The 19,671-nt window shown below is 44.2% G+C and overlaps 1 protein-coding gene across 4 annotated transcripts in view; it reads left to right on the top strand.

The window, feature by feature from the left end:
• EXOC6B (exocyst complex component 6B) overlaps positions 1 to 19,671 on the top strand; it is a 607,915-nt gene that overhangs the window by 364,664 nt on the left and 223,580 nt on the right. The gene's annotated exons all lie outside the window — the stretch shown is intronic.

Here is a 19,671-nt window from a genome sequence, read left to right as displayed (position 1 = left end):
CCACCATATCTCCAACGGGCTTCAGGGGATAGAGCCCCAGGCCTGGACTCAGGAAGACCTGAGTTCAAATTCGGCCACAGACACTTAGTAACTACATGACCTAGGCAAGTCACTTACCTCTGTTTCTCTTAGTTTTGTCATCTGTAAAATGAGCTGGAGAAGGAAATGGCAAAGCACTGCAGTATCTGTGCCAAGAAAGCCCCAAATAGGGTCGCAGAGAGTCAGACATGGCCGAAAATAACTGAACAACAATCTCTATTCCCCCTTCATCTGTTTTTTTCTTACGCCTCCTTTGCTTCCTACCCTCCCTTTGTAGGGATCAGGCTCCTCCAGAAATAGGAGCCACTAATGAGGGTCGCTATGGGCCACACTAACTTAGTTTTAAAATGTCATGTTATCTATATTTAATTGTATTCTTATTTACTTTGCTAAACATTTCCCAGTTGGACCTCACTTCAGGCTGAGTCGTGGAGTGCATGTGGTGCATGGGCCACGTGTTGACTCCTCGACACTAGCCTTTAAACTCACAGAAAGGAATAGAGTTCTGGGCTTTGAGTCTAGAACCCTCCATCCATGTGACTGTGGGGCAGTCACTGTCCCTCTCTGACTACGGAGAATGAAAGGTTGGTTTTGCTCCCATTTTGCTAATAATTTCCATATTCTGGAAGCTCCTCTTGACTTTGGTCTGGCCCCTGAAGCAGCAGCTGGCTCTGGGCCCAAAGTCTCTGACTTCTCCAAAGCCCAGTGTGGTTGATCCCCATGGGGCAGGCAGCCTCACAGCTTCACTGTCATTGCTGCTTAGCTTATGTGAGTAGTGGTTTCTCACGGTGCTCTTTACTTTGCGAGGGATTTGAGTAGGGATGATGACTTTTTGATGATTAAACAAAAGATCCCATCTCTTTACCTCCATCTAGCCTCGTCTGCTAGACTGGTCTACCCAGGACCAATGGTAAGACTGTACCTGAAGGGCTGGGAGTTTGGGCTGGAAGGAATGATGATTATACAACATTTATGGAGTACTTTAAGATTTTCAATGGCTGTGGAGTGGAAAGGTCCTCTAAGATCGTTTAGTCTAGTTTCCTCATTTTACTGATGACTCCTGTAGACTCCTGATTCCCTCTCTTTGGAGTTAGGCTGCCCCCAGATGAATTTGGGCTCTATGTGAGTCTAGAGTAGGAATCCCTTAGGGGAAAGGCCATCCCAAGTAATAGGTGATGTTTTATCTGGGCCACAGGTGCACAGAACTAAGGAAAGTCAGGACAATAGAACTTCTGCCCAGTCCTGTCTTCATGTACTCTGGAAATAAAAAGTCCTTTTCTAGAGGAAATTACCTGTCCACATCCTCTCGACTGGTAACTCTTATGTAATCATAAACCAAAACACAATGGCAGCTGGCATGACTCAGTCATCATATCTGTTCTTCCTTGCTTCCCTTCTTGGGGGAATTTATTTATGTATTATTATTTCAAAAGACTCTCAGCTCTTGGTTGCCAGGGGGATAAGCAAGCTACACTTTGAACCAAAGACATGATTTTCAAGTTAATCAGAGCTGTTGCTAGAAGGAATGAAATGAAATACTTATTTTGGGGAACATAGTTGAGTGCTCTGTCAACAGCATCATAGCCAAGAAGCAAGGGTGAGCCAGGACCAGGTGACCATTGAGAATCCCTTCTCACCCTTAAATTCTATGGTTCTCTGACAAGATGCCTCCTTGGACTCTAGGTTTTAAGAGAATTGTCCTGGAAGAGTCAGTCTTCCAGGAATTGTATAATGCTCCCCAGCTAAGATAATTTAAATTCTCAAGGCTGAAAAGGTCTACAAAGATTTTCCAGGGCATTATAATGGTTTCAGAAAGTTTCCTACCAAGGGATTTTCCAAGGGATGCTGACTCTTGCTAGAACCTCGACTTCTTTGGAAAACCATTGGCAGCGGGTTTTCTGACTCTGCACCTTCAAAGTCTCTCTTGCTGGAATGTCACGTCATCTCTTCTTTATCAAGGTCTTGAATGTAATCACAGAACTCCTGTCCCCTCCTGTCTTGTCCTTGAAAATTGTTTTGTAGTTCTTATTGACTCATGGAAGACATACATTTTGCAAACAGAGGGTTTCATTCTCAATACATTCCTTTTCAGAACCGTTTTTGGGCTGTGTGTTTCTTAATGCCAATAATAACAGCTACAATTTATAGAGTGCTTAGTATGTGCCACGTGCCACATAGTGCACTAAGTGCTTTACAGTGATCTTGTTTGATCTACACAACAATCCTGGGAGGCAGGTGCTATTATCATCCATAATTTACAGATGAGGAAACCAAGGCACACAGAGGGGAGGTCACTTGCCCAGGGTCACACACATAGGGTAAGTGCCTGAAGTCAGATTTGAACTCAGGTCTTCCTGACTCCAGACCTGGCACTCCATGCAATCCTGACCATTGTACTGGTAGAAAGAACAGTTTGCATGGACTGTGATAAGGAAGCTTTCTTTGGGATTGGTCGATGTTCTCAGCCAGGTCAGACTCAAGCTAGTCCTCTGCTCATTTAGGGTTTGATCATCCAGTTAAATCAGACACTCATTCCATGGCAAGCCCCAAGAGGTTCACTGGGCCAGCACCAGGGAAGGAGCTTCCACCAAGATGTGCACCAGGACATGGCTAGGTAATTTGAGTGAGGGAGCTCCCTGACCCCAGAGGCACTCACCATGTCAGATGAGCCTCTGAGGGAGACTGAGCTCCTCATCCAAAATGGAATTCAACCTCTACGCCTCTCCCCACATGTACAGTTTCTTGCCACTCTTCTCTTGTAGACTTCCCCTTTCCTCTACTTACGCAGCCACATCCCTGGTGCTTGCACGCACTCCTCACCTCTCACTTGGACCCTTGTGGCAGCCTTCTGATTGGGCGTCTCCTCATTCTGTCCTGTCCTCCATTCAGCTGCCAAAGTATAGTTGTGACCATGTCATCTTATACTCAGTAAATCCCAGTAGCTCCTTATTACCTTCAGGGTCAAATATGAAGTGCTCTGTTTGACTTTTAAAACCCTCCACAACCTGACCCCTTTCTATTTCTACGTTCTTTACAATTACTCCCTTCCGCCCACTCCTTTCTTTCTGCTGGATCTCCTGCCTAGTCTCGAGTCTCCCTTGGAAAGAGAAGAAACGCCATTGCATCTCACATCAGTTTCAAGGATGCCATTGCCTCTGGCCAGGCCTTCCTCCTCTGGCTGGAAGAGAAGAAGCAGCATCCCATCTAGCATTGGACTCCTTTCTTCCAGAGAGAAGGGGAGAAAGGCCATCCTATCAAGTCTAGAGCCTGGTCTTCTGCCTTGAGGGAAGGAGAGTAACAACATTCCTTTAGCTCCAAATACTTGTCCCCTTGTCTGAACCATCAAAGGACTTGATAGGGCTCCACTCAGTGGACAGACCCTTTGGGCGATGAAAGCCTATCAAATTATTCAGTGATGAACACTGACACCCCCACCCCTGCCCCAGTGATTCTGAGCCCCTAACAGTCATTCAAACCCCGTTCCTCAGTGCCCCCTCATACCTTGTCCTTTACTCCTACCTCCACCCCTTCTGCTCTGCTCTGTGGAATGCCTTCTCTGTAGGTAACAAACTTGCTTTTATTTTAGATCTTTTCATTTCTCACTCCTTCCAGATTCTGGCTCTCACTAAGACCCTGCTTCCTCCTGATGACACAGCCTCCCTGGTCCCCTCTCTCCAGCACTGACCACCCTTTTATTCATTCCCCATCACTGACTGATCAAGGTGAGGGAGTTGGAGTACTCCTTGCTCCCTGTTGTCTCTTCCAGGTGCTTCCTTTGTCATCATTATTCTGTAACCTCCGCTCCTTTGAGGATCACTCACTTCATGTCTACCACTCAATAAAGGGTCAAGAGATTGGTTCAAACATCTCTCAAAGGAAGAATTGAAAATTATTGCCAGCCATATGAAAGTTGGATCTAAATTACCAATAATAAGATAAATGCAAATTAAAACAACTCTGAGCTTTCATTTCACTCCACAAATTGTGTTCAATACTAGTATATGGCAACATTAAAAGCTTGAGGAATTGCAGAAAAGCAGGCATATTGTAGTCTTCTACCAGAGTGGCTTCCCATTCCCCGAAGGTCTTCCTTTGAAGACCATTATTGGGACCTAGTAAAGTGATCTGACGGAATCTTTTCCAACTCAGAGATGATGTGATTCCAGGAAAGAAAGTGAAAAGGAATCTTCAAACTTGGTGTGCCTGCCCTTCAACATGAACAATTGTCAAATTAATTGGAATTCTTTTAGGAAAAGAGATTTGAGTGGTAGAAAATGAGTGTCTAGAGGCAACTGGGATATAGTAACAGAGTCAGATGTTACTTTCAAACAAGGAGATACCCAGCTTCTCAGTATTCTCTGAAAAGCCTTGCCCTTGCAGTGGTCATAGAGCCCAGAGAATCCTCTAGTCATGGCTACTACCAGTGATAGAGTTGTGATGGGGAAATGTACAGATGTAAAGAGAGAGTTGGTTGACTTCCAAAGCCATTCTCCCCTTGAATTTTTGTTGATCGGGTCACTCATGGTCTTTAGTTACCCAGAAAAGGCTGGGTAGTTGGTATGAGGTATTGAGAATGTCCACAGCAAGGTTCAGTTTAAAAATGTTTATCCTATAGCCCTTGAGTTGCAAGTACAGAGAGGATAATTGCCTGTGAATTTTTTCAGGCTCCCATTGTGTAATTTACAATTGCATGCACAATTACCCATTTTGTATGCTCAACTTCAGGGCCTGTTTTTGAAAATGTATCCCTGTATGTCCTGATAATTATCTTTTAAAAAATATTTGAAAGAAAGGAAATTCTATCTCTCAAGTATGAAACCTGGAGTCAGGAGTCCTGGATCTGTTTCCCAGCTCTCTTGTTCAACTGGGTGACCTGGGGCGAGTCACCTACCTAACCCTGCTTCTTTGCTTCAATTCCTGACATGGGTGACTGGGCCTGGTCACTTAACCCTACCTCTTTGCCCCAGCTTCTTCACCTGGAAAAGCACATGGTAGCTGACTATGACCTCACATGCTGGCCCATTGTTTTAAGTCTGTCTTCAAGTGAGAGCAGTTACTTACATATCGGTTATCAGGGCTGAATACTAACAAGTCTAAGTTCTTAGTTTACCCAGGAATCTATTGCACTTCAGCTCCAGTCCCTTGTTTTAACTTGTTAACTGAGGTATCTTTCAACCTCAAGTACATTCCTTATAAACAGCATATCATTGAATACTGGTTTTTAATCTATTCTGCTCTTCACTTAAATTTCATGGGTGAGTTCATCCCATTCATATCCACAGTTATCATTACCAACTTTGTATTTCCCTTCATCCTATTTCTTCAGTGTATCCTTCTTTTTCTCTTTTTTTACCGTCTCATCAAAAAGTCTGTTTTCCTTCTGACCACTGCCTCACTCAGTCTGCCTCCTGTTTTTTCACACCCTCTTCTTTCTCTTAGTCCCTTCATCTCCTTCTTCCCTGTTGGGTAAGATTTCTGTACCCAACTGAGTGTGTGTGTGTGTGTGTGTGTGCGCGCGCGCGCGCATGTGTGTGTGCATGCGTGTGTGTGTGTGTGTTCGTTCTTCCATCTTTGCACCAGGTCAGACAAGAGTGAGGTTCAAGTGTTCTCCCTACCCCATTGCGCACCTCCCTAATGTGAGGCAGTTTTCACAGTTCTTCTTCTCCCTTCCCCCTCATCCCAGTATATCCCTCTTTCCTACTCCTCCATTTGTTTTTTGAGATCTTTAAAACATAATCAGCTCAGAGTTGTGCGTTCTATGTAGACTTCTTCCAACTTCCCTAATAATGATAAAGTTCTCAGGAGTTACATGTGTCCTCTTCCCATATAGGAATGTAATCAATTTAACCTGGTTAAGTCCCTTGTGATTTCTCTTTCATGTATGCCTTTTTGTGCTTCTCTAGAGTCTTATGTTCGAATGGAAAATTTTTTATTCTTCTCTGTTGTTTTCAATGACAACACTTGACAATCCTCTTTCAGTAAGTGTCCATTTTGAGATGGATTGTGATAATGAAGAATTATACTCTTTTTTGCTAAGTAGTTTATTTTTGGTTATAATCCTAGTTCATTTGCCTTCCAAACTATCACATTTCAAGCTCTCTACTCCTTTAATTGGTAGCTGCTAAATCTTAGGTGATTCTGACTGTGACTTTACTATATTGGAATGGTTTCCTTCTGACAGCTTGAAGTCTTTTCTCCTTGACTTGGGAGCTCTGGAATTTGACTATAATATTCCTGGGAATTTTCATTTTGGGATCTCTTTTAAAAGGTGATTGGTAGATTCTTTCAATTTCTATTTTGCCCTCTGGTTCGAAGATACTAGGGTAGTTTTTCTTTATGATTTCTTGACATATGGTGTCTATGCTTTTTTTTTTTGCAAATGGCTTTCAAATAGTCCCTTTATTCTTAAATTCCCTCTTCTCAATCACTTTTCTGGGTTACTCTTTTGACTTTGTGTTATTGTTTCTTGATGTCTCACTGAGTCATTAGCTTCCACTTGGCCAATTGTAATTGTAAAGGAATTATTTTCTTCAGTAAATGTTTGTGCTTCTCTTTCTGTTTGGCCAGTTCTGCTTTTTAGGGTGTTATTTTCTTCAATATTTTATGTACCTTGTTTACCAAGCTGGGGCAAGCATTTGTGAGCTTGGGATCCACAAGGGCAGTTTGCCTTCTAATTCTGCCCAGGCCTTTCTACTGACCTTATTCCTTCTCTTTCCCCCACTGAAAACGATGGCATTATAGGCAGGTTAAGAAGCAGTGAGTGGTAGCTACATAAAGCATGCCATGGTCGTTGACTGGAAAGCACTTTCTCAGGTGGGAGCTGCTGGTGGGGTGACTGTTCAGAGCATTTGCATCTCTTGACAGACTTGCTGAAGTGGGGAAATACTTTTTAATCCCTCTGGCAGTTTTTTATGTCCAGGTGTATCCAGTGTGTATGCTAGATAACCTTCAACAGATACAAAGTGTCCAGGGCTGAGGGAAAGGAGAATTATTGGTACAGTGTGAAAAGAGAAACTTTCCCCTGACACGAGAAGGAGCCCAGTGAGCGAGTGCACCTTGTCCCCAGCCTAACCTCAAGTCTCTGCCTGAAACACCAGATGCCAGTGGAATTCTCTTAGTAAGTTTCCACGTTCCTGATGCTTCTATCAGCTGGCCAGTCCCTTTGGCTGGGTCTTTGTCAAGGAGGAACCTTTTTAGGTTGTCAGGGGACCTAATGCTTGAAGCCCAGCAGCTCCAGCCCATGTCTGTCCCTTTATCTAGATTATTTCTCAGTTATCGTGGGACTTTCCGGCAGGCCAGCCCAGACACATCTCCCCATGTCTCCCTCCCTCACACATCTCCGTTCTAATTTTTTTCTACTTCCCATGGCACAGACTTCAGTTCTGCCAATTATTTCTCTGTCTACCTGGAAAGCGGATATCTGAAGGTCTGAGATTATTCTATATGCTTACTGTGTTGTTAACAAGATTTATGTTTCTTGAGTTCGCTACATTGAAATCAACAAATTATCTCCTTATTAGTGGGGCTTGGGCTGTTGGTTTAGTTAATGATTGTGAATCTTTAGGGAGTTTGTGTTTCTTTGGGGTTTGTTTATGTTTAGGGCAATTATTTAGCATTTCTGTTTTTTTAACCTGATATAATAGCTGGGAAGAAGGCTTAGCAGCTGTTCAGTCTGCTGTGACCCAGTTAGCAACTTGTGTCTCTAAATGCTACAAGCCAGGTAGCTCAGCTGTTCCCTTGGTTTGTAATTAAGACCTGGGGCTTATTAAAGCTGGAACACGGAAGGTATTTTCTTCCTATCCTGATTTTTGCTAGCGAGGCCTGAAGTAGAGGGGAGGGGGGGATTGAAACCTGAGGGTGAGAGCACTTGGTGGTTCCCCACCGGCCTGGAAAGTCCCTCAGCTCTGAGCACCATGAAAGCCCAGCTCAAGTTCTGCCTCTTCTGTGACCTTCCCCTGGTAACCCCAGCTCCTTCCTTGAATACCTTCAGCTTGGCTGTCTCTGTAGCTGATTCGGGATTTGGGGCATATCTTTGTTTCTGCACCCCAATGGAACTGAAATTAGCTATTAAACAATCCATCAACAAGTGTTTATCTGGTATCTCCAGTGGACTAGGCAAAGGGCTATCCTCTTGGGGTACAAGTACAAGGAAGTAAACACTCCCTGCTTGGAAGGATCTTACCTTCCATGGAGAGAAGAATCCTCTCCTAGTTCTCTTAGTGACTTCCCTCTAAGCCTGTCTTCTGTCTGCCAGTTCTAAAGGTGTACACAGGACATCCAGTTGTAGTTTTCTCATAGGTAGCTGGAGATTCAAGCTTGCAAGTCAGTAGAGATGTTAGGGCTGGACAGGTAGTTTTGAGACTCATCAGTATAGGGAAAATATTTGAATTCATGGAAGCTGAAGAGATCACTAAGTAAAATAGTATAGAGGGGGAAAAGATGTGAGCCCAGAATAGGGCACTGTGGAACATCCACAGTAAGTGGGTAAGAGTTGGATAAAGATCCAGCAAAGGAGACAAGGGACAGCCACTTAGGTAGGAGGGCCAAGAGAGAGTGGAATCCCAAAAATCTGAAGAGAAGAGGGTGATCAACAGTATCAAAGGATGCTGGGAAGTCAGGAAGGTTGGGTGTAATTAGAAGAGGTAATTAGATTTGGCAATTACAAGATCATTATAACTTTGGGGAGAGCATTCTCAGTTGAATGACAAGGTCAGAAGCCAGAATGTAAAGATTTCAGAAGAGAGTAAAAGGGAAGGAATTGGAGGCACCTATTGTAGCCTGGTCAAAGAATTTAGCCTCAAAAGAGAAGAAATATGAGACAGTAGTTAGCAGGGATGGAAGGATCAAGTGAGGATTTTTGAAGATGGAATCATGAGTGTGTTTGTAGGCAGGAGAAAAGCAGTCAAAGGGAGAGATTGAAGTGAGTGGGAATGATCAAGAGGGCAATCTGTTGTAGACTGTAGGGAATGGGATGAGTGGTGCAGGTAAGAAGTATTAGCCTTGACAACAGGTAGGAGATGAGAGGAGATGAAGAACAGGAGAGAGGCAGAGGGCACCTGAGTGATTGTGAGGAGGAGGAAAGAAGAGGGAGTTCATGGTGATTGGCCATGATTGTTTCAGTAGAGTAGGCGTCAAGGATCTCAGCTGAGAGAGCAGTGGGAGAGGAGCTGTGGCAGGTTTCTGGACAGATGAAAAGGTTTGGAAGAGCTGTTGTAGAGAGTGGGATAGGTTTTTAATTAGAGAGGTACTAGGATTGCCTAGCAGCAGTGAGAGCCCAGCTGAGAGTATGTAGAATACATTTCAGGTGGACCTTGTCATAACAGGTAGTAGGGGGGAGGGAGACTGCTATTTTCTTCAGCAGCAGGGATGTGGACACAAAGGTGGCTGATAGAGAATGATCCACCCTCTGCCTGGGAGCGTGGTTAATGTTCTCTAAGAAATCTCCTAGTACTTTTGACACAGACAGTGTAGATATCCTGCTGGAAAACAGCCTTTAAGTGAGTGTTTCACTTTATAAATTAAAGGCATTCAGTAAGTTAATAAGCACAGTAGGGTCTTATGTTCCCTAACCCTTTTAGTCACTTGTATGACTGTGTGGCCAATTGTCGATTTTCATTTACAAAAGCCTCCCTTCTCAAACTTTCATTGAGTATGCCCCTAATCCATGCAGAGACTATGCTCCTAAGTGTTTCCAGACACAAGGAAGTGGACATATGTCGTAGTCATTGTTCATATTTTCTTGATTACTTTTTTGGCAGAAATGACACCTATGAAGTTGTTTTCTCCCATCTTGTTTGACGAACCTTGAGAATAAATCACTTTTGTGGTCTCTGGGACAGACCTTCTCTGTTCATTGGTCTAGTCCATACAGTCACATAATAGGCTGAATAAATAATTATCGAGTGGTTGGTTGCTCTTTCCATGTGGATTTTCTTGCTCACGTTTTTTCTTTTATGCTGCAGTATATGGGGGGCTGTGATGCTGGAGTAAAAATGTGGTGGCTCTACTGTCATTGATGGAAAAAGAGTTTGTTATAAAAATCTAAAGACGTATTACTTTTGTTTAGCACTATTTTTGGCTTTAAGTGTCCTTTGGATGACTTTTTTGGTCTCTTTCCAGGCTTCCTTTTTTTTACTGGGGGTTGGAAGGGAGGGATGTGGGCCTTTTTGAAACTTGATTTTCCCTCCTCTATTTCTCATGTTTATGAGGCAGTGCCATTCATAATTACCCACCGTCTTCTTCCATAAGAAATTATTCCATTACAAATGGATTTATGATTTAACCATTGTTGCTCTTGGCTGCCATCTCTCCACACTTGACAAGGAAGTGGGTATTTGCTGCCTAGTCTACTTTGAGGCTTTTGTATCTCCTTGTTGGATGGAGACATATGGCAGGATGTGTCCATATCTGTTTTTTTATCCATTTCCTATTTTTGGCATCAACAGTTTGTTTGAGTATCTCATTTTTCTTCTAGTTTGGTAGTGATTTTGAATTTTGTTGTAATAAGTTGTTGGTCTGACTGTACACAGAAGACTGATTCAAAAAGGACACCCATATTAATCATTATTTGTTTCCTCTCTATTAAAATTTAAAGTTTCTTTTTTTGTGATGCTATTTGGCCCTTTCTGTTTCCAGTGCTTTCTGACTTTTCTTGAACGAAGTATTCCTAACACAGGCGTGAAGTGTCTGAATAGTCTGCAAATCTTTAACTTCCCTCACTTCCATACTCCTTACTTCCACTCTATTTTTGTCATCCTGAATTATTACCCTTATTTGCATAGACAACATCAAGTATTAAAATATATAGATTTTATTTGGTGGGGTTTATTAATTTTTATAGGCTTTCTCTATCTTATCATCCTCTGCAAATAATGTTACTGCATAAGCTACAATAGTTTTCATTGTAAATTTTTATCACAAGCACTGCAATTCAAGACAATCAAATGTTTCCATGAAGTGATGTTTCTTTTTGCTTTGGACAGATGATGAAACCCGTTCTTTCTCCTTTTTTATTTGCTTCTCCAAGAAGGATTCATATGCCACTCTTGTACTGGGTTCTTCCTTTTGTCTTCCGGTTTTATTTGTGGCCAAAATGTTAACACACAATTGAGTTCCTCCTGTAGAATCTCTCCTTGTTGGTTACTGGACAGGGATCTTACACCAAGAGGTAAGGCAGTAATTCTGGAGGCTTTTAACCACTTGGTGATTCTTAGCCCTCAGCTCTCCTTTTTTCTGCCCCTGTGATTTTTGGTGCTGCATGTTGTGAGGGCCATCTTGTACAGTTCTTTGTTTCAAGAATTTATCTCCAGGTGACCAGCTCTGCCGGTGATGAGCCTCTCTGGTCACTGCTTGGACAGTGCGATTCCTCCCTGCCTGGCACTTCTCAGGTGGGGTAGACCCTACCTGACTTCCTCCATGCTGGTGCAGCCTTACAATGAGCTGGGCTTCTGTCTATCTGGCAAAGGGGGCCTGGGGTGGGGTGCTGGAGGTGAGATGTATTCCTTTCCTCCATCCTCAGTGTTTGATGTGCACAGGTTTGTTCCTGTGACATTCAGCTCTGTACACGCACATGCACACACCACTGCGCGTGCCAGCAGGGGATCAGGGATATGGGAGGGAGGCCGCCCTGCCCTTGTTCCTTCTCTGATGGCTCTTCTCCTTCAAACTCACTTGGCTTCAGTTCTTTCATTTCATTTGAGGGGAGGGAAGGCCAGCCTGGGGGTGGGGAAAGAAAGCTATTTTCTTATGTTCCCGAGGAAGGAAATGTTTGCTGCTTGGGAAATTACAGCTGAGTCTTTATAAAGTACATTTTTACGTCTCTGACAAGATGGCGAATTTGGGCCTGTAAATTGGAGCCAGGATCCCCCAGCGTATCTCTTGCACATGTTACAGGGTGAGGAGTTCACGGTTAAGTGAACAGAGCTCTGGCACACGCCCCTGCTGTACAGGACTTCCATGGTGGTTTATAGCCACAATTTTAAAACGGTCTAGTAAGTGCCCCAAATGTCTCCAAACAAATAACACATTATTGGAAATCAGACAGAGCGCGCTTTTGCCCCATGGGGCCCCTTCTCCACAAGCTTGTCCCTGTTTGGCTTCCTTGCCATTGACTAAATGGTTGGGGGTGTGGCAATCCTGTTCCAGGGGTGGTTTCAGCTAGATGCCCCTAAAACTTCCTCCAAGTCAGGGATTCTTGAATTCAAACTTGGGCCTCTTTCTGGAATTCTTCCCTGTCATTTTTCAGGAGGGAGGTCCCAAGGAGGGATGCCCACAGTGCTGGGTGAAGCAGGGATCCCCAAACCTACCTGCTGAAGAGATGACAAGGAATGCTTTTGAAAAGTCTTTTGTTCATGGAAATTGCTTGTTATCTTTGATTCGTGTTGGTTCCCACAGACACTGTTGACTTTAGGCTGCTTTAAGATGGAGACTTTTGTCAACCCCTAAAGTGACTGTCAGACTAACAAAGCAAGGAAGTTTTGTGTGTGTGAGTGTTTTCCCCCTCTTTTGCTGGGCTGTTGTTTTTTGTTTTTAAGTTTCCTTTAATCGCCGGGTAGTTTTATGCCCCGATAACCTCTTCTGGAAGGTGATCTCAGGGTCGGGAGGTGACAGTGGCCTGTGGAGGGGAAGCCGTCTTTCCTCGGGCAGAAACCCCAAGTGCACAGTCTCAAGTAGTTCTGCTTGAACTCTTTGAAAAGGGAGGGGGTTGTGTGTGTGTGTGTGTGCGCGCGCGCGCTGATTTTTGCCAGATGGTGCATACAGATTGCAGCTGGAGTTGGGTAAAATCTCAGGCTTTTTTGCTGGGACTGTTTGGTTGGTGCCTTGTTGACCATATCCACATTTCTGCTGTTGCCAGACAGATGCAGTGACCCTTGCAGCTCCTGCCTTTACAGAGAGGTCCTTGAAAGAAGGCTTGATTTTCTTGATTGTCTGCTACATGGGAGAGGAAATAGCTTCTTTAAATACAGAGTCCCTTTTGTAAAAATCTAAAAACTTACAAAGCCACAATGGAGAGCTAATGAAACACAGTGTCCATCAGTTGGCTGGCTGGATTTTCTTCCACCCTGCTTCTGGGTACTCTTGTCAATACCCATTTTCCAGGGAGGGTTGCCATTCTAGTGGGGAGTCTCGGGGTTCCGGCCTTGTCCTCCTGGGACATGGAACCTTGCGTGAGTGTGCACCACCTCCCTGTCATCGTCTGCCTCCTTTCATTCCGTGAGCACAGGAGAGTTTCCCCCTGCCAGCTTCCAGGAGGCAGCATGACCCACTGACACTAAGAACTCAGGGAAATTGTATGTGCAAGTCACCTGCAACAAGTGATTAAAAACCCTGAGATATATTTGAGGAATGCTTGTGCCTACGTCTGCTGGACCCTTGTCCCCAACGTGTGTGTACACATCCCCCCCGAAGAATCCATCCTGTTGGCCATTGTGGAACCTGGTCATTCTTCCTTACTGCTCTTTCCCCTCTGCCTTTGATTCACATCCCTCTGTTCTCCCTAGGGGAATGTCAGTGCCCACTCCACAATGTCGGTGAGTATGACCTGTGTGTTGTCTCTGTCCAGTATGCCCTGCTTTACAGCGCCCACATTAGAGGGTGCTTTGAACCAGCCATGATCTAATTTATTGGGAGGTGGGATGGCACAAGCAGAAAAGCTGATACGTTGGGAGAGAGGAGAAGTCTATTCACGGTGCTCAAGTAACACCTCATTTGTAGTTTCTTTTTGCAAAGAAAATCCATTTAGGGGGGATATTACTATCCAGTGGCCCAAAGGAACATATAAATTTCTAGTCTGAATAATTTTTTGAGCACTTTTCTTAGCTGTACAGACCTCAGTTACTCCCATTGTGGCATAGCAGGGAGGACCCTGGAATCGAGTTCAGTAGACCAAGATTCTAGCCTCCGTTCTGCTGTGGATTGGAGCCTCAGTTTCTTCATCTGAAAAAGTGAGGCTAGATTTTCTCTAAGACAATTTCTGATGTAGCTTCCAGGTTCTGTGACTTAAATATCACAAGCACAGCATCCGTTGTACCGGGTGGGCTAAGGCAGCCACGGGCCCTGTTGAAGGTGTTCTCTTCATTTATCCACACTCTCCAGGGTCTGTGCTGTTGTCTTCCATTTACTTTGCTTATCTTCCCAGGCAGGAGGATGGGGAGCCCCTTTCCCTTAGGGCCACCAGCCTGGCTCCAAAGTGGGAGATAGGAAGCACTCGTAAGCCTTTGCTGAGCACTTACCATATGGGAGGCATTGGTTTAGATGAGGCACAAAGACAGAAACCACATTGTCCCTCCCGTCACCAGCTTCCATTCTGTGGAGAGAGTCAGCGTGTATGTGAATAAACATCTTTGTTGAGTGGCTCTAAGAACCACTCCTCTAAACCCACAAATACAGCAAGTCTGCTTTCCCTCAGGACGGCCAGGGCTGGGTTGTTTGCTCAGTAAGGTGCCAGGCACAACTGTATTGGTGCAGTTTGTTGGAAGCCAGGGAAACTGCTTGGGCCTGCTGTCTGGTTCACTGAATGCCTCTAATTGTGTCTCCTAGTCCTTACTACGTCTTCTTAATTTTAAACCTTCCACTCTTCCAACCTGTGAAACTAAGATATTTTCGTGCATAGTTCATGAGTAGCATCCATCTCAGCTGCCTTGTGGTCCACCGTCGCTCATATCCCGTCTGAGTTAACAAGTGGATTCTGTCCTGTGTCATTTCTGTATGTAAAGAGGTGGTGATTGGGTCAGACCTGTTTGTCACCTTCCACTCAGTCCACTCACCTTGGGGTCACCATCAGGAGACTTGCCATACTCCCTTCAGAGAGCACACACTACCTACGTTCTCCTGGAGCCTAGGGACAGCTGGTAGGTGTGAGCACCTTCAGCTTAAGAACTGGGAATGATTCTGAGAAAGAGACTTAATTTAATTTCCAGAGGAGCAGTTATTACTCTTCCAGGACCTTCCTTCTTTTCTGGAACACATGTCCTCTTCTGTATCGACAGGAATTCATAGCTTTAAATCAGATGATTTGGGGAAGCAAGAAATTTGCAGTTGAGTGATCAGAGTTGGAGTTCCCACTGATACTAACTTGCTTTTCATAATCAAGGGTAATCCTTGTCCTTTCTGGGCCTGAGCTTCCCTAGATGAAAAACAGCGGTTAAAGTGCTTTGTAATTATAAGAGCAAAGAAGGAAGGCTGTCTCCATGCTTAGCATGGAATTCCTGAGTCAGCTCGTGAAGAGAGAAGCCACTTTTCCTTTGTCCAAAGCAGGAAAAGGCCCCAGAAAGTAGCCGAAGGTAATTCTTTAGGATGGGACCTCACTAACCATAGTAGGAAATTCTGCTTTTCAGCTAGCACTGACATAATTTTAACCTTCTCATTTTTTTCTCTTGTCCTTAGATAGTGACTGACCCAATTGACCCTGTGGTTCACTAATAACATTCGATATAGATTTTAGCTTGGTTTTTTTATTTTAATTGGGTTCTAGCTTCTCTCCCCACCCCTCCCCAAGAATTCATCTAGGTTTTTAACCCTATTCCCAACACAACTCCCCAGCCCCCGCCAAGTCACAACCTTCAAAGAAGTAGTATTGATAGTAAAATCCATGAGAAGAAAGCATTGTCCAGATGTAGTTGGTGACCATTATCCCATCCAGGCGGGGACCATATGGAGGGGAATCCTAGACCTGTGCCACCTCTGATATTGCCCCAGCTGATTGAGAAGTGGAAGTTTTATGGACTTCACTGTGAGATCAGAGAATTTAATGAGGACTTATTAGTAATGCATTTTATAGCTAGTGCATGGGAAATGATGTTTCCATTCAGGACTGGTCCTGCAGCCATGGTGGTGACTGACTGAGCCATCCTGAAAGTCTTTCTATACCTCCTTAGAGAGTTTAGCCAGAGACCTTGTTTAGTTTTATTTACCACTGTGTATGACAATGACAATTACCTTAAAAGGTTGGGTTGTTTTTTCCTTTCCAATGTCTAGCCCTTGTCTGGCACACAGTAAGTTGGCTGTCAACTAAGTGACTGACTCATTTGCTCCTTAGTCTAACTTCCACCTGATCTTCGATGATGGTGATGATGATGATGTAACTAGCATTTATATCACACCGATATGTGCCTGGCACTGTGCTACGTGCTTTACAAATATGGCCTGACTTGATCTTTCTTGTGAGAGAGAAAGTACGTTATGATTCTACCTCTCACAGAAGCCAAAAGATGCCACAGATACTAAGATTTGGAAATTTGTGTTTCACCAGGAATCACCCTAAAACCTAATTTGAGCCACCACCCAAAATGACAGATGTAAAAGTCTGTGTAGGCTGTGCTCCAGGAAGTCAGCACCAGTGGAAGCCATGTGGTTTTAATTCTCTGTTACAAAGAGCCCCCGACGTCGGCTTTTATGGATCTCTGTGGCCCTGGGTGATGTGGCTCAATGACCCAGTGTCGCCCCTGGTTCAGAACCACAGAGAAGGACTTTGTCATGGAGTACAGACTTTCTGTTTTTTTTACTTCACGACTCAACAACCACAGAAAACCTCACATCCAAAGGAAAGTTAAAATTAAGGTTTCCTCAGGAATAACTGGGTCAAGGAAGGTTGGTTTTGTTTAGGACTGGTCCAGTGAGGAAAGGTTTCTTCATGTGACATAGAACCTGGTGGAATTCTAGCTCTCTATCCCCCAGCATCGCCCCATGCTTTTCACAGGTGTGCATTATGATGTGTTCTAGTTCCCTGACAAGGAAAGTGTTTCTTCCAGTATTGAAAACCTAAAAATTAAACTAAATCGGTTATCAGAGAGAGGCTATAGAGACAAGGTGTCCGAAGGAATAGGCTGGGTTTAGTCAGGAAGGCTTGGCATTTGCCAGATGTAGGAGCCTGTTGTTTAGCCTAGTTCTTCATCTCTTCGTGGGTGTCATTTCAGCACTTAGCACATAGTAGGTGCTTAAGAAACGCTCATTGCCTTATTGATTTGACTGTCGAATGGAGAAGAAAAGCCCCTGCTCCACAGGACCAGCATGAGGCTGGAAGGCTGTTGCGTCTATACTGCCTTTGCTGGCCTCATCCACCTTTCCTTGCTGCCATTTCCCTGGAGTGGCTGGAGCAGTCCCTGCTGGGGCCTGAAGTCTGCTGGGGCTGGAAGGCAGAAGAGATGCGTGAGGCCCTCTGGTTTCCCTTGGAAGGGCTGGCTGCCACATTTCTGATGTTTCCTGAAAGAGGGAAAGCATTGTCAGCTGGGCCAGGGCCACACTTTGAAACGATTGTTTGCTGGAAGGCCCCTGCCTTGTGACAGTAAGAGGGCTGGCTTTGAGATCAGAGGGTGTGTGCTCAAATCCTGCTGGGGTGACCTCAGGTAAGGCATTCCCTTTTTTGGGGCTTCAGTTTCCTCCTCTTTAAAATAAGAGGGTTGGATTTTTAAGCCCTTTAGGGCCCCTTTCATTTCCAAGTCTCTGTTCTTAGAGGTGGCACAGTGAATAGAGCTGGGTCTGGACCCTGACTAGCTGTGGGGCCAGGGCAAGCCCCTTAACCCTGTTTGCCTCAGTTTCCTCAATTGTAAAATGGGGATCGTAATAGCACCTACTTCATAGGGTTGTTGTGATCATCAACTGAAATAACATTTGTAAAGCACTTAACACAGCGGCTGGCACACAGAAAGTGCTTAATAAATGTTTTCTTCCTTCCTTTCCTGAGAACAACTTGAGTTTATCTTGTAAGGAGCATGGGCCACATGTCAGGGACTTGTCATCTCCTCTTTTTTGTGATTTGTTCATTTATTACCAAGTTCTTGTTGGGTGTAGTATAGTAGACGTTAGATTTAAGAAGAAAAGAAATAGCACTGTCTCCAGAAAGCTTCATCACCGCCCATCCTGCCAAATCTCCAATGGAAAAAGATAAATGAAGTTGTGAAAAAAAACCCAAACACAACAGCCCAGGAAAATGAGAAGAGAAGCGCCCACTGCAAAGGTAAGGGATTTCCTGCCCCTGTACAACACTTGTGAAAGCTCTCTCCAATAGGAGTTAAAGCCTGTTTTCCCTTTAGACTTAAGTCTAAGTGAAACGATAGTCTTGCAGTTCTGTGCTTATCTCTTGTTTCGTCTGCTGGCACTGGTAAATCTCCTAAGAGTCTCCTTAACTTGTGAACATACAAAAGAATTCTGATTAACACCACGTCTCCTCCAGAAGCCCTGAACCTTCTTTCCGTAAGTCACTAAATTAGACAGCAGCAGATTTCCTCTGCAAAGGCAGACAGAAACTTCCAGGGCAATGAATCTGTCCGTGTTCCAACAACAGCCTCTCATTGCCCCAGTTTCCAAGCCTGTGCCACAGCCAGGATTTGGCCACAGCTCAGATTTGTTTTTGTTCAGTGACAGGGTCAGAGACACATGCTGAAAGTCGGACCGGTTGGACCAAATGTCCCAGATGAAAGAGTAGCAGTATCACAGCAGCTGCAGGGAAATAAATGAGCTCGGACAATGTTGAGATTGTGAAATTCTTCCAGGACTAAAGAATTGTCTTTCACGTACTTTATGAATTGTTACATATATACACACAAACTACAGACTGCCATATTTCTAATCCTTGGAAGTATCAGCTACTCTGTGTGATCTTTAGTGCAAGTGTTATCTCCTTTTTACGTATGAGGAAACTGAGGTTCACTGTGCTAAGGAAAAGACAGAGCAAAGCACCAAACTCAGACTGACAAACTTCCCTGTCCAATGTCTTTTCACACTCCTAAAGCCCATGATCCCATGGACATGGATAACTTTCCCTGTTCTCTGAAATATGCTCCCTGTTTGCCAAGGTGTGCTAGCCAGTTGTCACGTAACTAGTGGAAGATTTGAGCTTAGGCTCTTAGTTCCCTGTTAACCTTTTGGAAAAAGGTTTGTTGTTGTTTTGTTTTGTTTTGTAATTTTTAAAGGAATTTTGCAGTGGCTCCATTTTTGGTACTGGTTGAGGCTATTTGCATATGATGTGCTATTTGTATCAAGCTCCAGAACTCCCAGAAGAGGTCTATAATCACACAGAGGAACTGACCTGTCCACCCTCAGCTGAAAGGACAAATAGATGAAGAATTTCGACTGCCCAGATTTCAACATGAGTTTGAATGCACAACCTACAGAGTGTGCCCATCTGAATGCATACTCTGTCAAGACAGACAAGAGAGACAGACAACCAGTTGAGGTTAAAGTTGAACAAACAGAAGGAGAGTAGCTGAACCACCTTTGGGAAATTGTAAAGCTTCTTTACACCCCCCCCCCCCTCCAGCTTTCCATGAAAACAAAGGACCTTCTTTTTAATACTAATATTCTGCAAGGGTTACCGTGACAATGACATGTGGAATACAATTGCTGCTGAAGAATTGAAATTGAGCATCACTCAGAGGGCAATGGAAGGCACACCGTGGCTATGAGCAGGCTGCCATATATAATCAAGGAGGAGCTTTGAAGAAGAACAGGAGTAAAAATATTAGCAAGCTGTTATGATAGGCTATTCATGTGATAGAAATCAGGGATGACAGGCAGATAGCCAGAGAGCAGCGTCGAGGGAGCGAGGAAGCTCTCCAGAGTGTTGGGTATCCACCTCACTGTACCATGCTCAAGGAAGGACGCAGAAAGTTGTGAGTTCTTTATGAGCACCTTGAG

This window comes from Notamacropus eugenii, chromosome 1 (assembly GCF_028372415.1).
Source record: "Notamacropus eugenii isolate mMacEug1 chromosome 1, mMacEug1.pri_v2, whole genome shotgun sequence".
Classification (NCBI taxonomy): domain Eukaryota; kingdom Metazoa; phylum Chordata; class Mammalia; order Diprotodontia; family Macropodidae; genus Notamacropus; species Notamacropus eugenii.
This window is presented reverse-complemented; position numbering and strand designations above follow the sequence as displayed.